Genomic DNA, 12,884 nt, shown 5'->3' on the forward strand with positions numbered 1-12,884 from the left:
TATTAAAATCGCAAGTAAAGGTATAATCAAAACCAAAAACTGCTGCTTGGTTCGGCTTATGACAGGGAGAATTGAGTCCACATTGCATAGCACCAAAACTTCTTGTCCTAATCACTTTTAATTACTATTTCCCTACTTTTAAATTTAGCTTCCCTCAAGGCTTCAGTAGAAAAATGTGAAATCCACAGAAGATTGAAAACTGGGCTCTTCCAAACACTAAAAATAAAAACTAAAAAAGGAGGAAGCTAAAATTAGTTAATGATACACAGAGGAATTTTGATTAAGTCTAGTAACCACTTTTCAGAAGATGAAAAAGAACTGTATAAATCAAAAATCTGCATTTAAAAATTCATTTGATCCTCTTACGCTTTTGAATGATGGGGATAAGGAGGTGATACCCCATCACAGCCCTAGTGTAGAACGTTTGGCACCATCAGTTGAGTCAATCCTCTGACTGTTGATTAAAGGAATTGTTTAGGTAATGACCTCTTTTGAAAATATTTTCTTTATAAATCCTGAAGTCAGAGTCCAATCTGGGGAGTAATTTAAATTGCTAATGCACCACAGAATCCACCATGGGAGGTGGAAAGAATGTTTCATCATAACCAAATTACACTACGTTGACCATTTTCTCAAGAGAATAAGAGGATAACATTTTGAAATTTCTCCCCTCTGGAGTTTTATCTATATTTATTTTTGATGGCATTATATTTTATGAAATGCTATTGTTTTACTACCGAAATCAGTTGCATGTGATAAAATTGATATCAAGGGTTATGGTAGGGAATCTTAGATTTCTAGATTGTATAGAAGGTTTTATCATTCATGGAATAGATTTTCACTCTAGATCCCAGGCCTTTTTTTTCCATCTTCTCTTTTGTCTCAGGACATTTCCATTGCTAGGATTTAACCTTCATAGGAGCTGGAACAATGTCTGTCTTAGTCATGGCTGGTACATAATAAATAATCTGTAAATTTTTAATGAATGAACTAATGAGAAAGCAAAATATGTAAAAGGAGTTTCTTACACATGTCAACTCCCTAAGAAAAAAGTAACAGATTTTCATTGACATTAGTCAACATTTTTAAAGGTTATTTTAAATAATTTTCAAACATCAGAATTTTAAAAAATTACATCCGTCTTGTTCTCCCTATACTTCCACAATTAATATAGAATAGACAGCCCTGTTTACCCCCATATTTCTAAGGTATGCCCTTCCTATCCTTTTCCCTTTAATTCCCTTATAATATCTCATGGCAAAATGCTTCCCTTCTCCCTCAACACACACCTCAACTTTAGACCACAAGCTGAATCAATAAATAATTCACTTCCCCAAGGACTTTGTTTAATAGATTTCCTCCCTCAGTGACCCAACTCATTCAAAATAACTCCTCTTTCTTCATGAGGTGAATATTAATTCTGTTCCAAGGCCAGTTTTTAAAAAGATAGTTGAAAAAAAATCACAAAAAAGCAATGGTGTTTGCGGAGAGAACTACCATTTGAAAATGCTACTATTAATACTTTTCTGCCTTGTCTTATTTTTATCTCTCTGGAAACTTCATCAAGTATCTTGACCATAGAATCACAAAATTTCAGAAATAGAGGAGACCCTTTAAAGACTATTCATTCCATTGCCTCATTCTGTTCTGGAATTCTTTCTGCTAAGCTGGCTGACTTGCTGAATTTAAAATCAGGACTGCTTTTCCATATATAATTCTGTGCTGCACCTAACTGATGTCTTAAAGACATCATTATTCATTTAGCGGCAAAAGAAGTTAGTATTTATAAAAGCTGGAAAAATGATCAGCTCTTCTTGGTTTATTCCTTTGTTCCCAAAGCTAAATTTAGGGGTTTGGGGAGGTTCTATTTTTTTTGTTTAAAAAATATCCCTTTAACAGAACATTTTTTTTATGCTGTTGATTGTTTCGGTTAGACATATGCTTAAGTCTATATTCTCTTTTAGGCTATACAATCTTCAAAAATAATAATATAAGTGTAGTAACAACAATAATAGGTTACTGTGTGCCAATCACTGTTGAAAGTGCTTTACACACATCATTTCAGTGAATTATAACAACCCCAAAAAGACAGATATTATTATTCCCAGTTAACAGATAAGAAAACTTAAATACAGAGAAAATAAGGAACTTACCCAACATAATGGAGTTGGTATGTATCAGAGCCAAGATTCAAACCTAGGTCAAAGCTAAGATTCAAAATGACTTTCAAAGCCATGCTTGGAAAGTGGAGGGACAGTTGGAATTGTGCATGGTTTATTTGAGCTTTTCTTTTCTCCAATAGCACCTAGCACTGTGATTTCACAGTAGTTTGCATAGTTGAACACTTTTAAATGCTCTATAAACTGAGTTGTGTAATGATCAGTGTGTATATATGTGTCTGTGTCTGTGCATGTGTCTGGGAATGTGAAAGAAAGCAATGAAGAGCTGTCTTCCCAGGAGGAAGAGATTGGATATTCAGGTTATTAATCTACGACTATGATATACTATCTATGAGAAAAGTATCATCAGAACTTTCAGGTGTAGAATTTCACCAATCTAGCATTGTTCAATAGGTCCAAAATAGTCTTCGATAATATTTTTTACATGTAAGTACATATACTTAAGCACCATGTTTATGCAGTATATATTTTACTTGAACTAATAAACGACCACCCATACAGCTAGAAATGTTAACTCTCTCTTTCTCTCTCTCTCTCTCTGGGTGTGTGTGTTTGTGTGTGTGTTATGACAATTAGGACACTATGAAAGTGTTAAGTCTTTCATTCAGCTTATTCAGCTCATTTTTGTGCTTTATCTCTTTATACGTTAAATAGGAAACTGCCACTGACACTATCAATAATATTAAGAAACCTCCCACCATAAAACTCAGTCTTTAAAAATCACTATCAGCTGGGTGAAATGGTTCACGCCTGTAATCCCAGCACTTTCGGAGGCCAAGGCGGGCAGATCACGAGTTCAGGAGATCGAGACCATCCTGGCCAACATGGTGAAACCTGTCTCCACTAAAATACAAAAAAAAAAAAAAAAATTGCTGGGAGTAGTGGTGGGCACCTGTAGTCCCAGCTACTCGGGAGGCTGAGGCAAGGGAATCGCTTGAACCCAGGAGGCAGAGGTTGCAGTGAGTCGAGATTGGGCCATTGCACTCCAGTCTGGTGACAGTGCGAGACTCCGTCTCAAAAACAAACAAACAAAAATCACTATTAATAAAGCCACATTATCACTCTTCCCCTTAGCTCTAATTACCGGATATATCATTTCTCTCATTTAATTCCTTTAACTATGTTATAAACTGTGTAGATAGCCATGGTTCATCTCTCATCCATGGCTAAGCCTTAACAAAGGTGTCAAAGTTCAAAATCCTGTAAGAATCAATAAAGCGCTAGAGATATACACTGACTTAATGTTTAAAAAAGCACGTAACTCAGCCGGGCACAGGGGCTCACACCTGTAATCCCAGCACTTTGGGAGGCCAAGGTGGGTGGATCATGAGGTCAAGAGATCGAGACCATCCTGGCCAATATGGTGAAACCCCGTCTCTACTAAAAATACAAAAATTAGCTGGGTGTTGTGGCGCACGCCTGTAGTTCCAGCTACTCAGGAGGCTGAGGCAGTAGAATCGCTTGAACCTGGGAGACAGAGATTACAGTGAGCCAAGATGGTGCCACTGCAGTCCAGCCTGGTGATAGAGTGAGACTCAGTCTCAAAAAAAAAAAAAAGAAAAGAAAAAGCATTGTAACTCTTGATTGAATGATGAGTTACAGAAAGTATTTCAGAAGAACAGCTATTACAGAAAATTGTCTTCCTCTCTCCTTCCTGACATTCTAGAACACTTACTACCTATGCCGCAAGTTTTTGACACATTTCAGTCTTGTTTTTTATTTGTTTAGTTTAATTTAGTTTTGCTTTGTTTTGTTTTGTTTTTGTGACTCTACAAGGTGACCAGATATGCAGAGGCCAATTGTCCTTCTGGTGGCAATGTGCCCGTGCATAGAGAAGGGGAGTCTTTTTCTTTTGCAAAAAGAAAGAAAAGCAGGTCGAAATTAGGGAAGCTGTGCTGTATAGAAAGAAAAGCTCAGAATCTAGATCCAGAAGCCCAGGATTCCCATCCTGGCTCTGCCACTTACTAGCTGATAATCCACTTAATGCTCACTAGGCCTCAGAGGAGAATGGTGCTGTCCGCCTTTTAAGGTGTTTCCAAGAATCAAATGAAAGGATGATGAAAGAACGTTGGTAAACTATATTCTGTATATACAGTTGTATTAGTAAAATGAAAACACCTTCAAAAAGATTTTAACCCTCTCTTTTCTTTTTTCATGAGCCTGATTTTGCAGGAATCTCAGGGATCCTGGACTTGAAAAACTGTTTCCAATTCTGAGCTTTAATGGATATAGGCAACGATTGCAGATAGTTCTTTACTATTTTAATAACCTGAGAAATCATTGAATTTCCCTCCAACAGTATCTCTCCTCCTTCTATTTACTCAGTTCTAGGAACTTCCGTTAACGCTTGCTATGTGGACAAATAAAAGATCCTACATTTGGGCCATCAGAGTGTAGTAGAGATGTTGGGGGCTAATGGCAGATGGTGACTATTGCTGGCGTCTACAAGTTACACTAAACTTAGCTTGGTAGTCTGACTAAATAAGGAGGGGGAATGAAATGTTACCATTTAAAATTGTCCAAGTTAAAGGCCTTTATTTCCAAGTAGTATTTTAAAATCTTCCCAGATTCTAGTGCTATTGGAATCAAATACTCGATTTAGAAAAGAAACATGAGAAGCTCTAGGGAGGTCTGTTTTTAAGTTACTATTGTTCCCTGGAACCGTTTGCTCATATTATGGTTGGACATGACGAATCTCTATATAAATAGTAGATATCTATTATTACAGATGAAATTTGTAATGAAAGATCACTAAACTTCCTGAAAGCATAATCTAGGCTTGTTACTTCTACTTCCCCAGCATGTTACTGAAAATAGCATCTGTATAGCTGTCCTGCCTGTCTTTTGAGATTTTTTTCTTCCTGAGGATCAAATGAAACAATGATCAAAGAACTTTGGTAAACTATAATCCACATATTGAGTTGTGTTCATAAAATGAAAACATCTTCATGCCCATGAATAATCTTCAGGCCCCTTGGCCTTCTCACAGTGATCGTCTCCTGTCTTCATAGATCTGACCATTGATTATAAACACTGCCTCCTTGAAACTCAAGTGTTATTTCACGGCAGTTATTTTGTATGGGTAGTCTTCCAAATGACTATCCATCCAGCTAGATATAGACATTTAGATATCCGTCATTGTGTATATATATATGTTTGTGGTGTATATCTTTGTTATGACAATGAAGCCACTGTTTTGAAAGTGCCCTACCTCTCTGCCTCCTTTTTCTCCTTAGCATTCCATTCTCCCCCACCACCTATAAAATGTAGACATCCCTCATATATTTCCACTTAACTTTATTGTCTCCTTTCTCTATACTTCCTCCATTCACATATTTATGAAGCCACTAAGAACATAAGAGCAAATACGACTTGCTGTGTTTGTTTCATTCATTCATTCAGCAAGCCTCTGCCCTCAGGAAGTTGTCAATTGAGTGGAGGAGACAGATAATAAGCAAGGACACAACTGCATATGATATTTGCTAATTGTGACAAGAGCAGTGAATAACACAAACATGGTATAGATAAGGAACGAATAACAAGGAGTGAGAAGGAGGGAAGGTCTAAGAAGGTGATGTCTAAACTGATGAGAAGGTGGAGGAGGGATTGGGAGCCTGGAGCTGGGATACAGTATTTCAAGCAGGAGAACAGTGTGAGCAGAGGCCTTAGGTGGGAAGAATGTGATGTGTTTGTGGATCTGCAAAAAAAATCAGTATGGCTGGAGCAGAGTAAGAGAGAGGGAAGTGATGTGGATGCAGCTGGAGAGGAAGGAAAAGACCAGATCGTGCAGGGCCAGTTAAGCCATGTATGGAATTCAAATAAGAGCAATGGGAAGCCATTGGAGGATTGTGTGCAGCTAGTGAACCAATAGGATTTACAAACCTAAAAGATTTCTCTGATTTCTGCATGCAAAATAGATTGGGGAATTATGGAAGCCGAAGGACCTGGTAGGAGGCTACGATAGGTGTCTGGGCGAGAAACTCATATAGATGACCCCCAAATCTATGTTTCCAGACCAGATCTCTTTTGCCTTTGATTGCTAGACCAATGGTTCTCAATATATTGTCCCTGGACAGTGGTGCACTGGCACCACCTTGTTATTTATTCTTTATCTAAACTTGTTCTTTATGAGTTGGCTTTTGAGAAATACAAATTCATGTGCCCCCACCCCAACCTGGTAAATCAGGAACTCTGGGGGTTAAACTCAGAAAACTGCCTTTAACAAGCTCTCCAGGTGATTCTGATGCATGGTAAAGCTTGAGGACCACTACTCTAGGCCAGTGGTTCTCAAAATCTAGTGACATCAGGATCACCTGTAGTGCTTGTAAAACCACGCATCTCTGGGCCCCATCACAGAATTTCAGCAGGCCAGGGATTGGGAGGAGAAAGTCAAGTGGCTTTATAAGCCACTTCCAGGTGATGTCGATACTGCTAGTTTAGCTACCACATTTTGAAAATCCCCAACTACTTAAGTGACACCTCCACCAACTATCCATCAATACTTCAAAACTCAACATGTGCAGAACCAGATTCATTCATGTGTCACCTGCCCAGCCGCCCACAAGCATTTTCTCCTACCTTGCCTGCTTGCCACCAGCATTCTTATTATCCAGACTTGTGCCTGCCCTGTCATTTTCTTCTCTTACCTCCTATATTCAGCCAGTTTTCAAGTCTTAAAACTCATAATTCCACCTTGTCTTTCCTGTTTGTTCACTCTATTTTGTCACCACCTAGTTCAGGTTCTCATTGTCTCATTTTGGTAACTCGTTTTTGGTTTGTTTGTTTTGTTTGTTTGTTTGTTTTTTAGACAAAGTCTCACTCTGTCGCCCAGGCTGCAGTGCAGTGGCACTGCATGATCAGTGACCACGATGTCAGCTCATTGCTACTTCCACCCCCTGGATTCAAGCAATTCTCTTGCCCCAGCCTCCCAAGTAGCTGGGATTACAGGCACCTGCCATCATGCCCAGCTAATTTTTGCATTTTAGTAGAGATGGGGTTTCACCATGTTGGCCAGGCTGGTCTTGAACTCCTGATCTCAAGGATCCGCCTGCCTTGACCTCCCAAACCGCTGGGATTACATGAGTGAGCCACCACGCCTAGCCTGGGTACCTGTTAAAATCCATTAACAAATCACCTGTCCTAATTCTGTCAACAATTAATGAATTAATCATTGTTTCTGGGGATGGAGACCATGAAGGTCTTCAGGTGATCTTATAAATATTAAACAGAGAGAACTACTTCAAAGTATCCCATCCTTGAATATGCATTAGAATCGCCTAGCACACTTTTTAAAGCTACTAATGACCAGGGGTTGTCCCCAGAGATTCCGATTTAATGGGTCTCACTGGGAACCCAGACATCTTTTATTTCAAAGCTGTACAGGTGGGCTGAGAACCACTGGAATATATGAAAGCACCCCAACAGACGAAGGCAGTCAGGGACTCATCAGTTGGTTGAACATAGGGACTAAAGGGGAGGTCTAAAGATGAGAGATGACTCTGAATAGGGTTATGAAATCGGGTGTCAGGAGCTGGTGAAGGACAAAAACAGGGAATTCAAGGGAAGAACTGATTTTGGAGGCAAGAGGATGCCCAGTTCTGGATATACTAAGTGCAAGGGGGCAGCAGGACATCTAAATGGGAATGTCAGTAACATTGTTGGAATGTAAGTGTGAAGCATGATGGGTCTGTTCTAGAGATAATGATTGGAGAGTGGTTTACAAAGAGGTGATGGTTGAAGGTGCTGGGTTGATGAGAACCTTGAGAGAGAACCTTGAGAGAGGCTCTGTGTTTCCCAGTGTAGTTTTTCAATCTACAATAAAATCACTGGAGCTGCTTATTAAAAATGCAGATTTCCAAGTCCTTCTCCCAGAATGTCTGGTTCCCTGGGTCAGGATTGGGGCCTTGGGGATCTGAATTTTTATGGCTTCTAAAGCGATGGCAATGCACACTAAAATTTGAGTACCACTAAGCAGAGCAGAAAAAAAGAAAAGGTGTGAGGACAGAAACTTGAGGAACATCTATGGTTGAGCAATGAAGACTAAAAGAGAGCCTAGCAAAAGGAAGAAGAGATGACCAGTCATAGTGGTAAGAGTAGTAAGATTGTGCTGAATCTGAAAGGCAGTGAGAGGAGTTTAAATAAAAAGCAATGGGCAATGGTTTTCTGATAGCCAATGCCTCAAGTGATACAGCCATTGTGTCCCTGCATTTTCCTGTTTTAGGTCAGGGTTGCTCCTGACCAGCCTAAGCTTGAGACCAGCCTTCCTTTAACCAGAGTAATAATTAAAAACCCCCAATTTGGGGTCAAAATGCTATATTTGAACCAAACTTTCTTCTGTGAACTTTTCTACATAGTGTGAGCAAATAACCTCCCTTTGGCCCATTCTGCCATCTGTAAATGGAGATGATGCCAGTTGTTTAATGTGATTGTTATAAACAAATAGCACCATGCCCATAAAGTAATGAATATTGTGCCCTAGCATTTATGGACTGTTTGATAAATGGTAGCTACTATTTATATGCCCAAAAGCACTATATGTGGCATACTGAAAGTGCTCTAAGAAATTGCTGAATTTAAGTTTGATATGTAACAAAGAAGGAATATTCCTTAGCTGTTTCTAGTCTGGTTTTGTGACTAGCTATCTTGGAATAGTTATGCCAGATCTGAAGCAACTGAGGCAGTATGGCCAGCTGCCTTTGGAAACAAGATCAAACAATCAATAAATATCAGCTGAGCTCCATACTCTGTGCATGCAATAAGACTCTTGAGCTTAGGAGTCTATAATCAGTCTACTTATAAAAGGGTAAAAAATGAGCTAGGCAGAGTGGTGCGTACCTGTAGTCCCAGCTACTAGAGAGGCTGAGTTGGGAGGATGGATCACTCAAGCCCAGGATCTTAAAAAAAAACAACAACAACAAAAAAAACAAACAAACAAACAAAAATAACACCTTTAAAAGAAAGGGTAGAGGGTAGAAAATCAACCATTATAGGCTACATTGTATAGAATGTATCTTATAGGAGAGCTGTTAACCGAGATGGTTAAGGAAGATTCCATAAAGGAATTAAAATTGAACTTCCTTAGTCTGGTTAAAGAAACCACAGGGGCAGGGCACGGTGGCTCACGCCTGTAATCCCAGCACTTTGGGAGGCCGAGGCGGGTGGATCACGAGGTCAGGAGATCGAGACCATCCTGGCTAACACAGTGAAACCCCGTATCTACTAAAAACATTAAAAATTAGCCGGGCGTGGTGGCGGGCGCCTGTAGTCCCAGCTACTCAGGAGGCTGAGGCAGGAGAATGGCGTGAACCCGGCAGGCGGAGCTTACAGTGAGCCCAGATCGCGCCACTGCACTCCAGCCTGGGCGAAAGAGCAAGACTCCCTCTCAAAAAAAAAAAAAAAAAAAAAGAAAGAAAAAAAGAAACCACAGGGCCCTATGCACATTAGAGTATCTCCTTATTGACTTGAAAGAGTTCATTTACTCAGTCCAGTGGTCTTAGTCCTTAACAATTCTTAGCCCTTGAACCTTGAAATCTGAATGTTTTTATTATATCAGATAATGAAAGCAAAATGCACAGCTCATGAATACACAGTTTAAGAAAGGAAGCTTTTTGGCTGGATTTGACAAATTGGATATGCTTAACACAATGACGACATCACTTCAGGCATTGACTAGAACAATGGAAGGGGGTAGATACAGTTTTTGAAAATTGCAATTTTTCAAGGAGTATTAGGAAAGATATTTTTTCTCAAATGGGAAGAAAATTAGTTGATGAAATATCATGATTCTTATATCCAAGGCACTAAATTGGCTTCTGCAAATCTTACCAAAGATGAACACAAGGTTAAGCTCTTACGTATCTGGTCCCATCTGACCAGCAGGGGCACCTTGTAAAAGAAAACCTACCATGGTGGGCTTAGTCAATTGCTGCTGTCATGCATTACTGCAAGTTGAGGCAAATTACATCTTACTATAAGTTTCATCATATTTCTAATTCTTGATATGACTCAGATACTTGGCTCCTGTATTGATAAACCAAAGCCAAACCTATAAATGTAGTTGGCCCTAAAAGCAACAAAAGCAAATTAATTAATTGAATTGAATCATGAATATCAATTTAATAGACTATTATTATACTGGTTTCATCACTTATGTATCTTTTGAGAGTCACTAATTATATTATCATAGTTTTGGCTAACTTTATTTAGGACAATATTTTTCCAAATGAGAATATTTTGATACTTTATAAAAGAATAAAAGACTTTTCAGAAATTTTACATTTAAATGATAGTTTAACAGCAGTTAATTGTTCAGGTAAATTACAACTCCAAAGAGTGGGAAAATTCAGAAATAGTCACAGAACTGCTGAAATCAATATTGGAAAATCACAGAGAAGGAAAACAGTACCAGAAAACTGGAAATAGGCAAATATCATCCAGATTTTTAGAATGGAAAAAGAGGGAAAACTATTACCATTAAGCCTGATAGCCCTCATCAAATTTCTAGAAGAAATTAATTTAACATTTATAGACTGTATGCCCTCTCACTCTCGTGTGCTTTGTAAAAGTTGGAAAATAAAGCGGCAATTTCTAGGAGGCAGCATGAATTTACTAAGTAGTCTGATGAAATGTTTTCTTTTAAATCACAAGAATTATCATGTTCAAGTTCATTCTACTCCAATTATTTAAGTAGCACTGCTATTACATGGCTTCCACGCTCCATAAGAAGACTAGACTACATTTAAATAAATAAGGAAAGCGACAATGTTTTTCACTTTCCATAAAACCTTTTGGAGCTTTGGTGTCTTCATCTACAAAATGTGGACAATAATAATCCCTGACTTATCTCTATGATATAAATTATAAGAGAGTGCTTTTTACAATGTTAATGACATGTTATAATAAAGTAATCTTACAATAAACAAGAAGAAGAAAAAGGGAGGAAAAGGAGAATGAGGGAGGAAAAAATAACAGTAGGAAATGCAAGTGTAATTTTTTTTTAAATTTGAGCATAGAAAAAGACCTTCATGAAAGAACCCTTTCATTTCTTTTCATTTAAGGGAAATAAGGCCCAGGGAAGTTAAGTAACTTGTGTTGTCTCACAGCAAGTTAATGGTGAGAAGAAAGAAAATCAAAAAGGGAAAGAAAAAAAATAACTAAATTAGAACTCAAGAAGAAATTTGTGCAAGAACTGACCCAGGAGGCCTGGTAGATCTAGCCAGGCCCCCTCGCTTAATTCTGAAAATGCTACTCAGCCAAGTGGACCCTTGTCAGACCATGATTTCCTGCACAATAATTTCCCAAGGGTCTCAAATGCAAGGTCAAATGCCCGCTTCCATCCTCAGTACTCCCCAGATCTTGTACACATACCTCTCCCTATGTTTAGAGAGGAAAAATTAGACCTATATACAATTGCTTTGCTCTCATACCTCCATTTTAAAAAGGAAGCTACAAAATATAAAATAAAATCTTTTATATTACTTTAAAGATTCAAATTACTTTAACAATTCAAAGAAAATTGTACATTCTCCAAAATACTGTAGATGGTTTTTACAGCACCAAAACATCTACCTGTTTGATTTATCGAGAAAGGAATGTGTCTATTTTCTCTTGTAACTTAATGGGTTTTTTCTTTTAATAGCAATTAAGTCAGTAAAACTAACAATGGTGGGACAATATGAGTCACATTTGGAGCAATTATTTAAGGGATAAAAACTTTTTAAAATATTTTATGTAGAAAGACAAGTTTTTTTTAATCGAGTTACATCTTATTACAGAAGTGAAGATAATGAAAGGGACATTGCCATGAAATAATAATTTTAGAAACAGCATTAAAAAAAAAAAAAAAACTTCTGACCAAATGTTATGTTGCTCTCTAGGGTTGGAAAATAGTTGTTTAGCAAACTGTTGTAGTTCAAATCATCACAACAAAGGTGTGTGTGTTTCTTACTATTTGTGTATTGTGAACACATTTGAAAGCCTGTTTTATTCCTATGTTTGTATGCATTTCGGTTTCAAAAGTACTAAAGCCACCCCACATGGTAAAGAAATAAAAGGGGAATGATTTCCTTAAATTGTTGTTTTTGTCAATGAGACAGATCTGCCACTAGCCCAGCAAACAGCCAATAGCAGATCATAAATTCCTTTGCTTTGAGACAGACTGCCCTGATAACACAGGTCAGTGGTTCCACAGGTTAGTTCTGAATACAGACTCAGGGGACTGAAAGTCCCTGCCCAAAAAAGAAAACCAATTTGTGTGAAGTGAGTTTCAGGAAATGTAACAGAAAGGCATTCATCCTAACAATAATTTAAACTAATTTTAAAAAATAAAGTTTTTACTTTCTCCTCTTCATTTTCAAAGTCACTGTTTCAAAAACCATCCAGCTACTTGATGATACTGTCACAGCAGTGAGAGCTGATAAACACCTAGTTGAAGGCTATGTTTTAGAGCTCACAAATGCACTGTTGAAGTCCTGACTGTGACCAGTATAGTTAGGGACATTTTGACCAGAATAACAGTTATGAGTCAGTTGAGTCTGATAATTAAGCTGTCTATCATGGTCAACGAAACCTGAATCTGTCTTAATTCAAAAAGCAACTTTTTTGTATCACATCATGCCCATTTCATTTGATTCAGTATTATACATTATACATCGCATTTTGGATAACTAATCAAATGCATGTGGATTATACATAATGTAACCATAA

The 12,884-nt window shown here is 38.0% G+C and overlaps 1 protein-coding gene across 4 annotated transcripts in view; it reads left to right on the forward strand.

Moving 5' to 3' along the window:
• LGR5 (leucine rich repeat containing G protein-coupled receptor 5) overlaps window positions 1–12,884 on the forward strand; it is a 148,095-nt gene that overhangs the window by 64,930 nt on the left and 70,281 nt on the right. The window lies entirely within an intron of this gene.

Source organism: Pan troglodytes, chromosome 10, assembly GCF_028858775.2.
Source record: "Pan troglodytes isolate AG18354 chromosome 10, NHGRI_mPanTro3-v2.0_pri, whole genome shotgun sequence".
Taxonomy (NCBI): domain Eukaryota; kingdom Metazoa; phylum Chordata; class Mammalia; order Primates; family Hominidae; genus Pan; species Pan troglodytes.